Consider the following 19,349-nt stretch of genomic DNA (forward strand, 5'->3'; position numbering starts at 1 on the left):
GAAACAAAAGGAGATGGATGTGAGGCCCAAGGTGAAAGAGAGTGAAGATGAGAAGGTGGCAAGATATCTCAATGGATTGATATTTGCAATCCAAGAAGACTTGAATCTCCACACCCCGGAGACAGTTCAAAAGTGCTTTCAATGGGAACTCAAGATGGAGGAAAAGTTAAAGAGAAGGCAGGAACATAATGGCAGAGGTAAAGGGAGACAACAAAGAGGAGGAAGAGGCCCTTTCATAGGCAGAGGTAATTTTTTTGGATACGAAGGAGAATCTATCCAAGATGGTAATAGAGGAGAGAGAAATTACAATCAAGGAGGAGGATACAATCCAAGAGGGAAATTTAGGGGTAGAAGACCACCCTCTAGGGGAATATTACAAGGCAGAGGACCTCCAAGATGTTATAACTGCAATCAAGAAGGGCACATGGCCAATAGGTTCCCGGAGAAGGCTTCTAGCTCAATGGGAGAAAGGAGAAGCAATTTGGTGCAAGAATCTGATTTTCAAAGTGTAGCAAGTGCAAACACCTACCAAAGTATAAATGGTCCCGATCACTATGGATACCCTGAAAGAGGAGAGGCTTTGATGATGAGGAGATTAGTAACCACCATGAAGGTACCTAACAAGGAGCCAACACAAAGGAAGGCTCTTTTCAAAACCACTTGCAAGGCAGGAGGAAAGGTATGCAAGGTCTTGATAGACTCTAGTTCCACCAAAAATTTTGTGTCTCTTAAAATTATAGAAAAGATTAAGCTTAGAAGGTTGCCTCACCCTTACCCCTACAAAGTTTCATGGCTCACCCAAGGACAACAAGAAGTGGTAGAAGAGCAGGCTTGGGTAGAGTTTCAAATTGGATCATACAAGGACATATTGCTTTTTGATGTAGCCAAGATGGATGCATGTCACCTCTTATTTGTGAGGCCATGGCATTATGACTTGAAATATCATCATGATGGGTTGAGAAACACCTATTCAATCACCAAGGATGGGAAAGTGATAGAACTCTTACCTCTGATAGAGGAAGAGATGGAACAAAAGGGGAAAGAAGACAAGGTGTTGACAGTGGAAGGAAAATAGTTCATGAGGGAGATGTCAGAGAAAGGTGCAGTCTACTATGCCCTCATGCTTAGCCCCAAAGAGACAAGGAAAGAGAAGGTTGTAGAAGACAAGGGAGAAGGATAGAAGCACATAGGCCTACCAGTCAGATAGTTGCTTGATAAGTACAAGGGCATCATCTTAGATGGAATGCCAAGATCCCCACCACCGCTGAGGCATATCATTCATTGCATAGATCTGATCCCTGGATCTACTCTTCCAAACAAAGCATCCTACAAACTTACTCTAGATCAAAATGTAGAAATGGCTAGGCAAATTGAAGAGTTGCTGGAATTAGGACTGATTGGGAAAAGTCTAAGCCCATGTGTAGTACCGATAGTCCTTGCACCCAAGAAGGAAGGCACTTGGAGGCTATGCACAGAATCAAGAGCCATCAAAAAGATCACCATAAGGTATAGGTTCTGAATCCCTAGAATAGAGGATTTGCTTGATTGCTTAGGGAGTGCTAAATATTTCACAAAAATGGATCTAAAGAGTGGATACCATCAGATTAGAATAAGGTCAGAGGATGAATGGAAAACAAATTTTAAAACAAATGAGGGGTTATATGAATGGAAATTCATGCCATTTGGGTTATCCAATGCCCCTAGTACCTTTATGAGGTTGATGAATGAAGTCTTGGTGGAATTCATGGGAAAGTTTGTCATAATATACTTGGATGATATCTTGATTTTTAGTCACACAAGGGAAGAACACCTCAAACACATCGACATGGTTCTTAAAAGGTTACATGAAGAGCAACTAATGCTCAATTTGGATAAGTGTTTGTTCATGCAGGAGGAGATCATCTATTTGGGTTTTGTAATCTCCCAAGGTGATTTGAAAATGGATCAAGAAAAGGTAAGTGCTATATTATCTTGGCCAACACCTAAAACTATGAATGATGTCCAGAGTTTCCATGGTTTAGTAACATTTTATAGGAAGTTCATTAGAGGATTTAGTCATGTTTGTGCACCCATGCTTGACACCATAAAGGGAGGACAAAAGTGCAGGTTTAGTTGGACTAAGGAGGTAGATGATTCATTTGAAACATTGAAGAAGAAGGTTGCAGAACAACCAATCCTTGCCTTACCATACTTTAACAAGATTTTTCAGGTAGAATGTGATGCAAGCCACATGGCTATTGGGGTAGTGTTCAGTCAAGAAGGAAGGCCTATTTCTTTTTCCAGTGAAAAGCTAAATGATGCCAAGAAAAGATATTCATCTTATGACTTGGAAATGTATGCTCTAGTACAGTCTTTGAAGAAGTGGGGGTACTATTTGTTGTCCAAATAATTCATAGTTTTTAATGATAATCAGGCACTCAGTTTCATCAATAGTCAAGAGAAGTTAAACCACCGACACATGAAGTGGGTAGAGACCCTAGAAGCTTTCACATTCACCCTTAAACACAAGAAGGGAATTAAGATCAAAGTTGCAGACCCTTTGAGTAGGAGGATCTTAACTATCAACCAAATCAAGATGGAGAGTGTTGGTATTGATTCCTTAAAGAGTATGTATGGTGCAGATGAAGACTTTGGAGAGATATACAAGGTATGTGAAACCATTGGTGAGAATTATCATATTGAATTTTTTGAATTTTTTATACAAGATGGATTGTTGTTAAAGGGAGTGTAGTTGTGTATTCCTAAGTATTCCATGAGATTGAATATAATTAGGGAGAAGCATTGTGGAGCTATGGCAGGTCATTTTGGCCTTGACAAGACCCTAGACCTTGTGAAGAGACATTATTTTTGGCCTAAATTGCAAGCAGATGTAAGAAAGTTTTTGGAGACATGTATGTCAGAAAGACAAAGGGAAGTCCACAAATGCAGGTTTTTATCAACCCTTACCCATTCCTTCTAGGCCATGGGAAAGCATAAGTATGGACTTTGTGTTAGGATTTCCAGGAACAAGAAGAGTATTTGATAGTGTCTTTGTAGTGGTGGACAAGTTTAGTAAAATGGTTCATTTCTAGCCATGTAAGACTTCTTGTGATGCATCTTATGTTGAGGACTTATTCTTCAAAGAGATAGTCTAGATACATGGATTGCCACTAACCATTGTTTCTGATAGAGATGTGAAGTTCATAGGTCACTTTTGGAGAACTCTATGGAAGAATTTGGGGACAAACCTAGCTTTCTCATCATCCTATCATCCTCAAATGGATGGGCAGACTGAAGTTTTCAATAGGTCATTGGGAAACCTATTAGGGTGTTTGAGAAGGCAACATGGAGAGAAGTGGGACAACATTTTGTCACAGGAAGAATTATCATACAATGGCACCATAAATAGGAGTATCGAGAAGTATCATTTCCAGATTGCCTATGGTATTCATCCAAGGGGAGTATCGGAGTTGAGGGATTCACCCAAAGAAGAACCTATTAGTGCAAATGGTGAAGCTTTTGCATCAGCCATTAAGAAGGTACATGAACAAGTAAAGTCTCATCTCCAACAATCTATAGAGAAATATAAGGCTTATGCTGATAAGAAAAAGAGAGATGTACAATTTATTGTTGGGGATTTGGTATGGGTACATTTGAAGAAGGAGAGACTCCCAAAAGGAAAATATACCAAGCTCATGCAGAGGAAGATTGGACCTTGTCAGATATTAAAGAAATATGAAAAAAATGCCTATGAGATCCAACTTCCTCCTAATCTTAGACTATCACCCATTTTTAATGTGTGTGATCTTACACTTTTTGAAGGCAGTGATAATGAAGAAGAAGAACCATTGCAAGTTGCAACAGACAATGACATTCCAAGGAATGAAACACCTAAGTTGAGCAAAGTGTTAGACACTAGAGTCTCAAAGAAGACAAGGAACAAGGAGTACATTGAATACTTGGTGTCTTGGTAGGACAAACCAGACTCTGAGACAGTTTGGATGACCAGTGAACAGATTTCCAACCATGGTGAAAATTTGCAAACTTTGATCTCAAGTGGACTTGAGATCTCTTCTTCTAGGGAGTATGGTGCAGGAGCACCTCATCAACACTCAAATCATGATCCTAATGATGAATACTAGGATACTTAGAGTGTCTTAGTGTGTGTTGTATTCCATGTATGCAATAAACCCCACCATGTAAGCCCATGTCACCAATTAGGCATTTTGATGAGCCAATTGGGACAATGTGGTCAATAGGGGTAGCAGATGATTTAGTTGTGTGTTTAATAGGTTTTAGTCATGTTTTAGGAATTTCTAGTTGATCCATGTGTGTGGATTTCAACCTTGGCAAGTTTGACAACACTTTGTGCAAAATTGCAAAAATGCAACTTTTGTAAAATGAAACTAATGAGTGCAAAAGTACAACTTTTTTGATTTCGGTTGGAGGAAGCCTTTCAATGACTCCAACCTACTCCAAATTTGGTTGGAAACCATTGGAGAGTTGTATAAGCCTTGTGGTTATGATTCCCAAGGTGGGTTGATGATGTATGTGGAGTTGTGAAACAATTGAACACAAGAATACTGAAGATTTCCCAGAAATACTGACTTTGCTTTGATTGTGCATGCCTATACACAATTTTGAATCACACCATTATGAAGTAGGTGGAGGCATGAATTAAATTTTATTTTAAGGTATTCTGAGGCCTTAATTGTTCCAAAGTAGTGATAACCCTCCATTCTTCTAATTGCAACCCAGAAAGCTAGGGTTTGGCTAGGGTTTTAACTAAAAATGGCCTTATCTTGCATTCTATTCATCTAGAAGATTCTTCCTTTGGTGGGATGCAGGATTGGCCTCTGTAATTAAGTTTTTTTATGGTTTGTTACAGGCAAAATTTGGTTGTGTGGAGAAAAGACCAAGATTAGGTAGGCATCTCTATGTGACTACCTAGGACAAGATTTAGGACAAACATCATAAAATGTCTTAGTGGTGGATTTCAGGAATGTAACCCTAGAATTAAAAGTTACTAAGAATTCCCCACATGTGCATAAATTTGGTTTTGAAATTGGTTTATCGGTAAGAGGATTTTCTTTGTAAAACATGCCTAATTGCCCCCATTAGGTATCTTGGTCTTTGAAGGGTTCAGACCTTTAATGTGCGGAACTCACCAAAACATTTTGGGGTTGAATGTAACTTCCAAAAGGGTGTCTAAAATGGTAATTTTTTTGTCAGAGTGTGTGGAATATTTTGGAGTTGTATGCCAAATACCGGTAGAAAAGGGCTACTAGTTGAGAGGGTAGATTTCTAAAGGAGGTATAATAATTTGAAGATATAACCCTAAACCAATGCTTGGATCAATCTGTAGTAGACCAAAATACAACAAATCCAAAATTTCTAAGGAAAAGGGTTACCGGTAAGGTATGTTTGAGAACTTGAAGCCTTTTACTCACCTTGAGTAGGCTTAGGACTAGTGAAGTTGTGTGTAGTTTCAATCAAGGTGTGGAGCCCTTCCTTGCAGGACCCTAGTGAACATTAGATGGGTTAGAAGTCTAACCTAGTTTGGACTTGTTCTTAGGTGTGTGGGTCTGGCTCTGCATCAAAAAGAGTTAAATCTCTTTGTTCAAACAATTATAATCTCAAGTCGTGTATTCAAATCTATACAAATTTCTGAATATGAAGGGTATTTGAAAATTTTCTTCATAATTCTTCATGTGAATGTGATGTTTATTCATGGGTTTCTTCCAAGGGAAGAATTAAATGCTTTGAGTAAATGTATGTGGTTTTGGGTGCACATATTGGATATGTAAGAAGAGTTTGAATGGCAATATGAGTGAATTTGTTAATGTAAGGCATTAACATCTTGAAGTACACTGATTGGCTTCCCCTTGTTTATAGGATGTCTACTATGGTTTTATATTTTACCTTGTAACTCAATATCAAGCACTAGTCTATTGAAGGCTTGATGTGTTTCCAAAAACAAATCAATGATCAAATCTATCTTTATTTTCCTCTTCCCTTTCTTGTTTTATAAGTTATTTATAAGTTACTTGTTCTCAACTATTTACAAAGTATGTGGGATATTATATTTGAGAATAATTCATCTTCATTAGGCCTGTAGGTAGTTGTTAAGAGGTTATGATCAAATGTAAGCCCAGAAATAGGAAAACCCTCCTAAGTATGATGGAGCTCAAAGTGAAGAAGGCATAATATGGCCTTGTTACTTTTGGAATTTCCTGTCCTTAATCTATTGATAGTTTTAAAACCACATTGAAGATTCTATCCCTAATTTGATATGTGATTAGATCCTTAGGATTGAGGGTTGCGAGAAAAAACACCAACAAGATGGAAGAATTAAAAGATTTTTTTCATTATAAAATATGAATATAACTTCTTAAATTATATGAAATTTTAAAGTGACATGTGACTAATTATATGTAAATCACATTTTTCACAATTAGTTAAATTAAAATGAATTGTAGAGTCCTTGTCCTCAATGAATGTTTATGCTTTCCTTATGTAATATTGTTTAAGTATGGATTCTTACATTGGATCTTGGATGAGGTATGCATTGGACGTTTGTAATTTGCATTTAATGCTTATTCTTTCTTTTGTGGTTGAGGTCATGTTGTGCCTAGTTCTTGTTTCTCATGTTGTGGTTGTTGAGGTACTTCATGCACTTTTGATGAAAATTCCCTAACTACACATATGGCTAACATAATGTAGGGACGATAAGTGCCTATAGTTAGTGCTTTGGTACCCCACAATTACCCCTAATGCAACTATACTTAAATGATCAACAATGAGAAAATCTCACTCTCTTATGCCTTGCATTCATTGATATTTATGTGGCCCTTCTCGTGGAGTTTTGGGTTTTGTTTAACCTCCATTGTGTGGGAGCTCTTGGTTGTGAGAGGTGATTTGCTAGTTTTCATTTTTTTGAGTAACCTTGTGCTAAAGATTTTTAGTCTTGTGAGATGATTTTTTTCCCATTATTATAGGTGGTAGCCCTAAAAGTTTCATGCTTTGTATTAGGAAAGACCAATGAAGGCTTTGGTTTTTGCTTGGTTTTCTCGTGATGGGGTAAAAGTTGCACAAGGTTGAGTTGGTTTGGTAGGTTTGGTAGCTAGATGGATTTCTGAGCACCATGTTATGTCTTGTTGTACTTTTTCATGAGTGTTGATGCTCTTTGGACTATGCTTTTGTCCAGTTCTTTGTGGCAGCATCATTGGTGAGAGAGATTTTTGTGTTGTGACCTAGACTCATGGGTGAGTCAAATGGTTTTTCTTGTATTCTTGATGTGTTATTTAGTTTTTCCAGTGATGGTGCCTTGTTCTTTCTTGTAGGCTTATAGGATTAAGCCTATACCTAGGGGAAGAGGATATCCCTTCCCATTTTCTTTTCTTCATTGCATACTTCTTTATGTGGACTTGAATTTGTGCAATGGATTGTATATATTGTAGTTTTGATGTGGATCATTTTGTGGTGCTTGATCTTGCTTTGCACTCTTCATTGTTGCAGTGTATGTGATCTTGAGTGTTTTTCTTATGCTCTATTTTGATATATGTTCATGACCGTTTAGACCAATGATTTTGGACTGATCCATGGTGATTTTATTATGTTGTTTTATTGATATGCATGTTTGCTTCCTTGTGCTTGGTTGTAATCACCTTGAAGAACACAAATGGACATTGAGAGGGGGGTGAATTAGTGTATTTTAAAACTTTTAACTATGTGTGCAAATATTGCTACTGTAAATTAATTAAGAACACACACACACGAGAAAACATCACATAGCACCAGATGTATGAGGAAAACCCAATGTAGTAAAAACATTAGTGAGAATGGTTGTTGGAGTTTGTTTCTTCAATCTAGCTTCGCGATGAATAATAGATTGCAATGTTTAGGGCACCAAGCCCTAAAACTTTAGGGAAACAACCCAAGGAGTACCAACCCCTGATTTTATGAGCACCTGCTCAAAGGAGAACCCAACCCTTCTCTAAGAACCCACTTAGAGATTTACAGTGTTTGTTAAAGATTACAATTGCAATGGTAAAGCCTTGTTACAAATGAATTATCCTGCCTGCTGAAGTTTTCCTCTGTTTCTCATCCTTCCTTTGTTTGATTATCTTCTTTTCTCTACTACAACATTACACTTCAAAATACTATATTCTTTCTCTATTTTCTCTTGGCAGCTATTCACTTTTTCTCACTCTCAAAACTTAACACTACAACACACCACTCTTCAACCCCTTTTTCCTCTTGAACTCATAATCAACTTATGAATATTTTTTTGTTTCCACCTTTGTCACTCTTTCTAATGGCTACACCTACCAATATCGAATCACATTTATAGCCACTGATTGATTGGATTAACTCTGTACACATCATTGGATTAACTCTGTACACATCAACATTTTCTTCTACAACAATCTTGAATATTTTATTCAAGTTGGTTGTCCTAGAGGTTTGCAATTCTGGAGATTTTATCCTCTATCCTGAATGTAATCTCATACTTGTTGCCTATATTAAATGCATCTTGTCTGTCTTCAAATAATTCTTTGTACTTGGATTACTAAGTTTAGTAACCTTCATCTATCCAAAGTGATTTGCCATCCTTCCTCAAGCCAAATAGCCTACCTGCAACACATCCGCCATTAATGTGTCTTTCATTCTCTTTGAAAAGATTAACAACTATCACATTGAAATCCACCATCACCAAATTTAGTGTATCGGATATCTTCTTCGACCAACCAGGGTGTCAAATCATTCAATTAAAGTCGGTTTGCCACCATGTAGATCAGTTTTCCTATCGGCATGTAGACATTTTCTTATTAAGTGTCCATATCACTTGGTCAATCTTGTTCAATTGTCCATGTGGATCTCTGAGTCTATCGGCTTGCAGACATGGCCACAAAGTCAATCAAAAACTTCAACTTTTTTGGCAAAATATCCTTTCATCATTTTGACAAGTGTCCTCTGATTTGATCCGTACATGCCATGTCATCAGGTTAAATTTGGTCAACATCCAGGTGGACAATCAAGCTTCTTAGATCCATTGATATTCCTACATACCTACCCACACGGGATAAGATTATGTTATTCTCAAGAAGCCTTCTTCATGTTTGTTATCCAACACCTTATTAGCATGGTCTCTTAACACATGTGGGATAATATTTCTTCCTTTTTGTCCTTGTCCCGTGCTATATTCCTTAACATTATTTCCCCTCACACAATAAGCTTTGTCTTTTGCCTTTGACAAGCATCTTCTTGGCCCACGTCCCTTTCCATGTCCTTGCAGAGACACACAAGATAAGGAAACCTTTCCTTTTCCTTTATACTCTTCTCCCGTAGTAGTTTTATTTTTGTCATGAATCCTCGCAGGATAAGGAATTCCTTTGTATCCTTCACTTTACTTTAGTTGTCCTGTGGTTTCCTTGTGTAGCCTCTTACTTCATGTGGGATAAGGTTTTCTTCATGGCATGCATCACTTGTTAGCCCACACAACATTTAATATGCACCTTAGCCTGTGCGGGATAAGGGAAACCACAAGCTTCCCTTTAGTTGCTTGTCCTGCGTGACATTTGTTTGTCACTATTGACACCACGAGATAAGAGGTAACAACTCTTTGCTTTGACAACTTCTGACTTTATTATCACAGACAACCATCATTGATCACTTTTGACAATGTGGGATAAGATATAACATAATTTTGTCCTCTTTAGTGTTATCTTGTAGGGTCTTCAACACTCATCCAACATATAGTGAGATAAAAGGAAACATCATGTGCACCTCACAAGCATTATCCCATGTGATAAGCACATGAGTTTTTCAACACCGTGGGATAAGAGGGACCACTTTTCTCATTGAATATAAGTTATCCCGTATAGTCTCTTCCTTGCTCATGAACATACTGTGGATCCCACAGAAACACATGAGCCAACTATCTGTTCTCGTGTGGAAATCATGACCTGTGACTCGATGACTATTGGCAACATGACCAATATATGAAGACGGTGAATGTGGAAATCATGGCACATGTTATGTGTGACTGTTGCCTACATCATTGCATCGTTTGGACACCCCTGAACGTCTAGTTGTTTTTTCTGCAACCATTGGACATCCTTTGACATCAATGACAATAATACCAAAAATCTCCCCCTTTGGAATTGATGTCAACACACTTGTAGAATCATTGACATATCAGTTGTCCTACCATTTCTTCCCCTGTATGAACAACATACTTGTAGAATCATTCACGGACTGGTTCTCTTACCATTTGTCCTCCTACGTGAAGGCACCATTTCTCCCCCTTTGACAACAATGGTAAAGGGTGTTGTAACTAACTGGAAACTATACATAAACACCCCCTTTTATTTTCTATAGCAATGAATGGGACTTCCAATTTTGATCATGGAACATCTACTAAAAAGCAATTTCATTATTGCTTACAAAAATTTAGATCTCTTCCAGAGACTATAATTGAGGTTCAAGGTGGTGAGTATAGAAATAATATGCTTCCCTGAACCATAGACCTCAAATCAATTCTTTGAGTGTAAAAGGAGGGTGAGACAACACCCAATTTTTGTCTTAAGTATTCAAAACTATCCTTGGGCAATGGCTTAGTAAAGATATCAGCTATCTGCTCACCAGTACACATATTCAACTTTCACTTCTTTGTCTGCAACTTTTTCCCTAAGAAAATGATATTTGATTGCAATGTGCTTTGTCCTAGAATGCATGATAGGGTTATTTGATATATTGATTGCACTTGAGTTGTCACACATGATGGGAATATGATCCAAAACCTCTACCTTAATATCCTTGAGAGTTTGCTTCATCCACAAAACTTGAGAACAACGATATACTCAGCTTTAGGAGTTGATAGTGAAATAGACTCTTTCTTCTTGTTATGCCATGACACCAATCTATCTCCAAGGAAGAAATATCCACCACTGGTACTCTTCCTATCATCTAAACATCTTTCCCAATCAACATCATTATAGGCTTACGAAGAGAAATCTCCTTTATTTGGATTCCATAAGCCATAAGTAAGTGTTCACTACAGATACTTGAATATCGTCTTTATAGCATTGGCATGTGACTTCTTACGAGTTGCTTGGAATCTAGTTACCATGCACACTACCTACACAATATTAGGCCTTGAATCTATAAGATACAATAGGTTTCCAATCATGGATCTATACACGGTTTGATCAACACTAGGTGACTCATCATCTTTACTCAACTTGCATCCTGTCACCATGGGGGTACTAACCGATTTGTTGTCTTCCATCTGAAATTTTCTCAACATGTCTTTAGCATACTTGGTTTGAGAAATGAATATTCCCTTATTCTATTGTGATATTTGTAAACCTATAAAATATGACAATTCTCCAAGCATGGACATTTAAAGTTTTGAGTGCATCTGATCAATGAATTCTTTGCATAGAACATCTTTGTTGCATCCAAAGATAATGCCATGTACATATACTATAACTATTATCATGTTTTTTCCATCTACCTTGATATATAAATTTTTTTCAGCATTTCCTTTTCTGAAACCTTGCTGATGGAGATACTTATCCAACCTAGACTACCATGCTCTAGGTACCTGCTTTAGACCATATAATGCTTTCATCAATCTGCAAAGAAAGTTGTCATGTCCATGCAGCTGAAAGCCTTCGAGTTGCTCTATATACACCTCTTCTTCTAGATTTCCATTCAAGAATGTAGATTTTACATGCATTTGATATACTTTGTATCCTTTATATGCTGAGAATGTCAAGAACATCCTTATAGCCTCAAGCCTTTCCACTAGTGCAAATGTCTCCTCAAAGTGTATTCCTTCAACCTGAGCATATCCCTTCCATACAAGCCTTGCTTTGTTCCTTATCACCTTGCCTTCTTCATTCATCTTGTTCATATAGACCCATTTAGACCCAATGACATTCTTGTCTACTGGCCTAGGAACCAATTCCCATGTTTTTTTCTTTTCTATCTAGTGCAACTCTTCTTCCATTGCCTTCATCCACTCTTCACTCGGTGTTCCTAGCTTTCCTTTTAGTTTGCACACCATCATTTTGTTTTCCAATGATTTGATCCTTAGGGTGATTCTTTTGCATATATCTATTTGGGGCTTTGCTAGGTGTTTCTTCTTCATGTTCATTCTCAGATTGACCTTCATCTTCAACATATAATTCTTTAGTCTGAGTAATTGAGTTTTGCCTTCCTTTATGTATATCTTCATCTACTTTCATATGTAGACTCTCAATTACCTTCTTTAGTCTTTTGTTGAAACACATGTAGGCCTTGTTGTGAGTAGAGTACCCCAAGAAGATACCTTCATCACTTCTTGAATCAAAACTTCCTAATCCATCTTCATCTCTTTTGATGAAGCACTTGCTACCAAACACCTTGAAATACTTGATTGATGGTTTCCTATCATACCATATCTCATATGGTGTCATTATGTTGTTTATTCTCAATTGAACTATTTAATGTATATATAGCAGTGTGAACTGCCTCTTTCCAATAAACATCAGGCATATTAGCTTCATTCAACATTGTCCTTGCCATCTCCTTGACTATTTTGTTCTTTCTTTCCACAACACCATTTTGTTGTGGTGTCTTAGGGGTAGAATATTGTCTTCTGATTCCATGTCTCTCACAGTAGTCTTCAAACTCATTTGATATGAACTCACCTCCACGATCTGATCTCAAACATTTTAGCTTGTAACCACTCTCCTTCTCAACCATTCTCTTGAAGCCCTTGAATCTCTCAAATTCTTGTGATTTGTCTTGCAAGAAGGTGGCCCATTTCATCCTTGAGAAGTCATCTATGAGAAGCATGAAGTATCTTTCTCCATTTAGGGCTCTTATTCTTGTAGGCCCATAGAAATATGTATGCACAAGATTTAAAGGTCTTGTGGTAGAATATTCTTTTGTTTTGAAGTTGACCTTGGTTTGTTTTCCTTTTTGACACTTGTTACAAAAGGTTCTTGTTGGCTTAATAATTTGAAGTATGTGTCTTACATACCCTTTCTTTCCTACCCTAACAAGATTATCAAAATTGGTGTGGTCTAGTCTTGTATGCCATAAGAAGCTCTCATCAACATGACCCATCATACTGTAGCGTCATAAAATTGTGACCTTGCAATTTTCAACTGCATTTGGGTCTTCGTATGCGCAGATGAATCCCTAAGCCTAATTGGAGACCTAAGACATGCTCATATCACCTGAAACTTGCATTTTCTTGCACTACCCACTCTCACTTCATGTCCTAAATTAGCGCAAGATAGGGGCGCGGCGCCCCTGTTCCTGCCCTATTTTGGGCTCCCTTCATTCAAATTGTGCATTAGGCTTGTCAATCATGAGCCGAAAAAAGTTTTCCTATGTCAGCCTAAAATGGAAAATCAGTCAAAAACCCTAATTGGCAAGTATATAAGAAACATTTTACTCTTCTATTTGTAAAAGAAAATATTCAAAAAGTTAGTTGATGATAAGCGAAATTGATCACAAGCAAAATCATTCTAGCATTCAAGCATTCAAGCATCCATTGAGCATCTCAAGTCTCCCTTCCAAGGCAAGGTATTGCATTCAAGTCAAGGATTCAACCATTGAAGAGGAGATCTCTTTCAACATTCAAGACATTCTATTCCACATATCCTTTCAAACAACTCTATCAACATTTCAATTACATCCTCTCTTGAGGTGAACTTTACTTGAGACATTTCCTTTCATGTACTTACAAGTATTTTTCATCATTTGGTTAATTCCAAAATGGGGTTTGACCTGAAGGCAAACCCCCAATCCCAACAATATTTCCTCTCTTTTATCTGTGTAGGTTGTAGGTGCACATCTATAAATGTAGGTTTAAGCTTCATTTTCAAAGATGGAAAAAACCTTTTCGGCACGCGGATTTAAAAGGACCAAGTACACTTTCAACCTGGTCCTGACAAATTTCACTTAAATTTACATGGGAGCTTTGTCTTGACATTTTACTGCTAATACCAAGTGCACGACTTCATCCCGTATCTCTATCTCAAGATATAATTGTTTCTTTGTCATCTTTAAACTTAGTCTCAATTCGCTTAATTCAACTTGTCTATTTTAAAAGAGGGTTACTTTACTTTCCAAATTCATTGCAAATTCCTTACAATTCACCTAGCATTCAATCTCTTTTTCATTGAGATTGGATCTAGTAAAGTCAACCCCATCTTTTAAATGTAATGTGCATGAGAAGTTGAAGGGAATCTTTTGTGAAACTTTCACTCCTTTCTTGAGGAGGGTGAATCTTTCCACTTGATCTCCTCTCATCACTTTTCACCACATTACACATACATTGAGACTCAAAGAATTCCTTAAGATTATATACATTGTCATGTGTTCTTTTTCATTCAGCAACAAGTTTGCCAACACTTTCCTTTCTGATTTCACATCCTTTTGAATCAAATGTAAATTTATATCCTTTGTCATAATTTGACTCACACTGAGTAGATTGTGTTTCAGACATTCCACATAGCATGCATCATGAGCTTTAATTTTCCATCAATTTTTAGTGTGCCCTTGCCTTTTATATTTATTAAAGAATGTATGCTAGAAATGTGGGATCATCTTGAAAATGGAAGAAAACACCTCAAACACACATGAAACATTGCATTAGAGTTAGTAATCACAAAAACATGTTAGTAAACCAAAAACTCTCAAAATTATTACATGCTCCTCTATCCCTAAAGATCCTTAAGATTCAAGGTGGCCCTCACTTGGAAGAGTACTTGATCTCTTGGATGCCAACCTAGAGAATGAGATTTAAATGATGATTCTAGGATCAAAATGAATGCAACTAAGATCCTAGTGAATGGTGAGATGATGATATCAATGAAAGATAAGGATGAAATATGAAAAGAGAGTTATGATCAAGATGGTGGAGATGATATGAGGCTAAGTTAATTCCAAATTGAAGATTATGATGAGCTAATTAAGCTAGATGAAGATGAAAAGGTATGTAATTTATATGCAATTTAGGCGAAATGATCTAAAACCTAATGCAATTAAGCTAAATGCTATGATTCTAATGCTAGATGACTTAGATGCTTGAAAATGATAAATGAGGTCCTTGAGAACCTGAAAAATGACTATAATTTGGATGCACAAGATTGGGATCCTTGAATTGAAGAAATAAACTTTATTTATAGGTAAAATAGAGAAATGGATGGTTGAGATTGAGTAATCTCAACAAGGGCTAGGATTGAAAGTTATCAATCCATGGGAGAGATTAAATCCAATCCCAAGTTGACAAATGTCACCTTGATAAGGCTTAAGAAGATGCTAAACAAGCATTAGATGCTAAGCAAGCAATTAGGGATAGCCTCAAGGAGTGACATCATTGGATAATGTCATTAACCAAGGAGGCATGCTATTACCCAAGAGGTAAACTCTTGTGCAACATGGAAAAATGGCTAAAGGGACAACCATCATGGCTAAGGTGTGTGGGCTTGTAAGAGGCATTAAATACCTTTTGAAGACTTTAGATGCTAACTTTACCAAAGAGGAAAACCACTAGTGGTTTATGTAAGAGTCTTACATGTTTGGAAGACTCAACAAGTTAACTTGTTGAAATAGATAGTCTTAAATTCATTTTGAAGACTTTCTTTCAAATTTGGAGAAGTGAATCCCCCAAAGTTAGGGAAAGGACATGATTAGGAGATTAGACATGATTATGGAGGCAAGTGGGAGATGTAGGAGAATGCAAGTGGGTGAGGGAAAATAGGATTTTTAGTTAAATTAAAATGATTTAATTTAGTCAAAAGGGATGCAACTTGCATTTGTAGGATTTTGCAAGTGGGGGGACTATTCACAAATAAATAATGATTTATTTATTTGCAAAGGGGATTTTCAATTAAATGTGAATTTAATCAAAAGGGGAAAAAATGATTTTAATCAAATAAATAAGATTTATTTAATCAAATGGCTAAGGGTACTTAATCAAACCTTAGTTTAATTAATAGATTAGGCTAGAAGAAGGAGATTTAATCAAATCTTTAATTTGATTAAAAGGTCAATTATAAGAATAAGGATATTAATTAAATATTAATTTAATTAATTGGAAGAATTGGGGATAACTAAATGAATTAAATTCACTTAATTCATTGTGCAACTTTTGGGTGTCTACATTTTGCCTATCTTTGAGTCAACATGTGACCACATATTAATTAAAAAAAAAAATGCTCAATTTGTCGTCAAAATTATCTTTATGATTCCCTAGATATGAAAAAATGATTTTAATGATACGCTGATATGATTTTGTTGATACGAAGCTGATATGAGACTGATATGGAGATTCGATATGATAATGCCCCCTTGGGAGAACATTTGTGCACTAAAGGCATGAATGATCTCTCGAAAGAAGAAGAATGTTATTTGAAAGATAGAAGAGTGTATATTTGATGATATGTATGGGTTTGATAGGATTTGTCATATTGATAAGAATGAGATCAAGTCTAGTTTCAGGAATGACACCTCCCATATAAGAAAAAGATGATCAAAACGTCTAGTTTCAGGGTCGATATATTCTATATAAGACCTTATGAAAACATCTGGTTTTGGGAAAGATACATCTGATGAATACTAAGAGGGGGGGGTGAATTAGTATGCCAAAAATTAATGCACTAAAACACTTACACAGTCCAAAGATAAACCGGTAAAGCAGTCTAATAGTCAAATCGGTTACGACACATGCAAACCAAAATGTGAATAAAGCATTCACCCACAAAAGCAATACTACCATAACACAAGATATTTGATGTGGAAACCCAACTGGGAAAAAACCATGGTGAGATGGAACTCACAAGTCACTATCTACAGAATAGAAACCAGACCGGTTAAGGTCAGATCGGTTAAGGTCTTACAATGTTCTTCACCAGAACAGATCCTGTTAGGAATCTCAATCTCTGTTAGGAGATAAGTCCGATTAAAGACTACCTTGTTAGAGGATTTTAGATTCACATGCCTGAACCACCTTGTTAGAGGATTTTACAAAGGCTTTGAGGCCTACCCGATTAAGGGTTACAGACTTGTCAAAGATGTGAGTAATCAACAAGTGTTTGATCTATCTAATAGCACAAACTGCTTGGTTAGATCCAGTATTGCTCACAGATAATGCATTCCAACATTACTTCAGTCTTCTCTCTCTCTCTCATAGTTACAACTTGATCTTCTCAGATAAGATCATTCTCAACTTCCACCTTAAACCCTAGCACGATATTAACCCTTTCAGCAACAACTTAAAACCCTAGACATGATGTCCTTTTAAAGGAATCTGATTTCATGTCGGTCCAATAGGATTACATTACAATTTCCTAGGTTCAATGCATCTAGACGTACTCAGTAACATGACACAAAAAGAACTGTCAATGTGTCGGCACCGTCAAACAATTGGTGGATTGGTAACTCATCACAAAATGTCAGTTGGTAACTCATCACAGAGTATTACCGGTTCATACAAAATACCGATTGCCGGTTTGACAAAAATGAAGACTGGTAAGAATGTGTTGTGTCACTTTTCTCCCTCATCCTGCTTCGGATCTACAAACCGCTTGGGGTTGACATGCCGCTTCAGACTGGGAAACACATTCTGCAAAATCACCACTAGTCTAAAGACTAGTATACAACATACCAGTTGGAACAAATACTGGTTGAGCACAAGATCATACACATAAAGGGGATCTCAATACAAGTGTGTGTCCATCAATGACAATCACAACATAAACAACAAAAATGCCAACAATCTTCCCCCTTGGCATTGATGGCAACACTTAGGAAAATAAAAATTTGACATCTACGTGTTTTACAACAAAAACTTGCCATTAACAAAATTGCTCCCCCTGAGCATATACACTATCCCTTAATTAACATAGTGTATAGTAATTTTGCATACAGAGCATATAGCATATATCAAAGCATATATCAAAATGTCAAAACTAGATATTTCTCCCCCTGTGTCAGAAGATCAAAATTTTATAACCAAAAACCAGATATACTTCTCCCCCTTTGCCAACAATGACAAAGTACCGCTGAATAACCTTGTTTCCATATATATATATATATATATATATATATATATATATATATATATATATATATATATATATATATATATATATATATATAATTTTATGACAATAATGAATAATACTTGTCAAAAACTGATTTATAGTCCTGCAAAAATTGTTTCATGGATAGAGACCAGGACTCAAGTAGGGAGGTTGCCACTTCCTTCTCTGTCTGCATCTGGGATACCTATTCTTCCATGGCATCTACCGTGCTCAGTTCTTGTGTGACTGTCAGGGCATCCAGGTTCAGATAACACTTTTGAAGAATTTGCAGTCATGGAAGTAATACCAGTTGAAGCTCTTGCAAATCCCTAGACCTTGTACTGATCTCTTGCTCCATCTTGGCTGACTGGATCTAGAACCAGTGAACAGTTTGCCCATATGCTGCAAAGGAATCATAAGGTGTCTTAAATGTGCCCAAGTAGGACTTTAAGTCCATTTGAAGCTTTTGCTTCTTGGCTAAAACATCATCACAGAATAGATGAGGTTGATAGATTTTGGTGAGTAGCAAGTTTCCCTCATCTAAGGTATTCCTTATGTCCTTTTGATCTTTCAGCAGTTCAATCCTAAGCTCAATCATCTTTTTCACTAGAGCAACATTAAGATCCTTTTGGTGCTCTTTCTTTACATTGGCCTCTGCTTCTTCTTCCAGACTCTGCACCTGATCATCCACTACAATACATAGAAGTTTGAGCTATGCTAGTGATGATTCAGTGTCAGGAAGATTAGTACCGGGGATTAAACCGGTAATGGTGTCTACAGTCGCCTGAATAATATCCTATTCCCTTTTCTTGCGAATGACTTCAAGGCACTCTTGGGAAACCTTGATGCTCTACATAAGCTCAAACTCACTTGCAGATTGGAGATCAATAGGACTCAAGATAGTAGCCGGTTTGGCTTGGCTCCCGGTTGCCTTAGGAGTCTCCATCTGTGTGCTCTTCATTGCTTCAGCTATCTTGTCTACTTCTTCCTTCTTTTTCTTCTCCTTCTCTTCTTTCTCTTTCTCTTCTATCTTTTTCTTCTCTTCCTCTTCCATCTTCTTCTTGTCTTCCTCTTCTTTCTACTTTTGCTTTGCTTCTACCTTCTTTTTTGCTTCCTCTTCCTTCTTCTTCTGTGCTTCCTCTTCCTTCTTCTTTTGTTCTTCCTCTTCCTTCTTCTTTTGTTCTTCCACTTACTTCTTCTTCTTCTCTTCTTCCTTCTTTCTCTTTTCTTCCTTATCCTCTTCTTCTTTCTTTTTCCTATCATCTTCTTGCTTCTTCT

This window comes from Cryptomeria japonica, chromosome 7 (genome assembly GCF_030272615.1).
Source record: "Cryptomeria japonica chromosome 7, Sugi_1.0, whole genome shotgun sequence".
Lineage (NCBI taxonomy): Eukaryota > Viridiplantae > Streptophyta > Pinopsida > Cupressales > Cupressaceae > Cryptomeria > Cryptomeria japonica.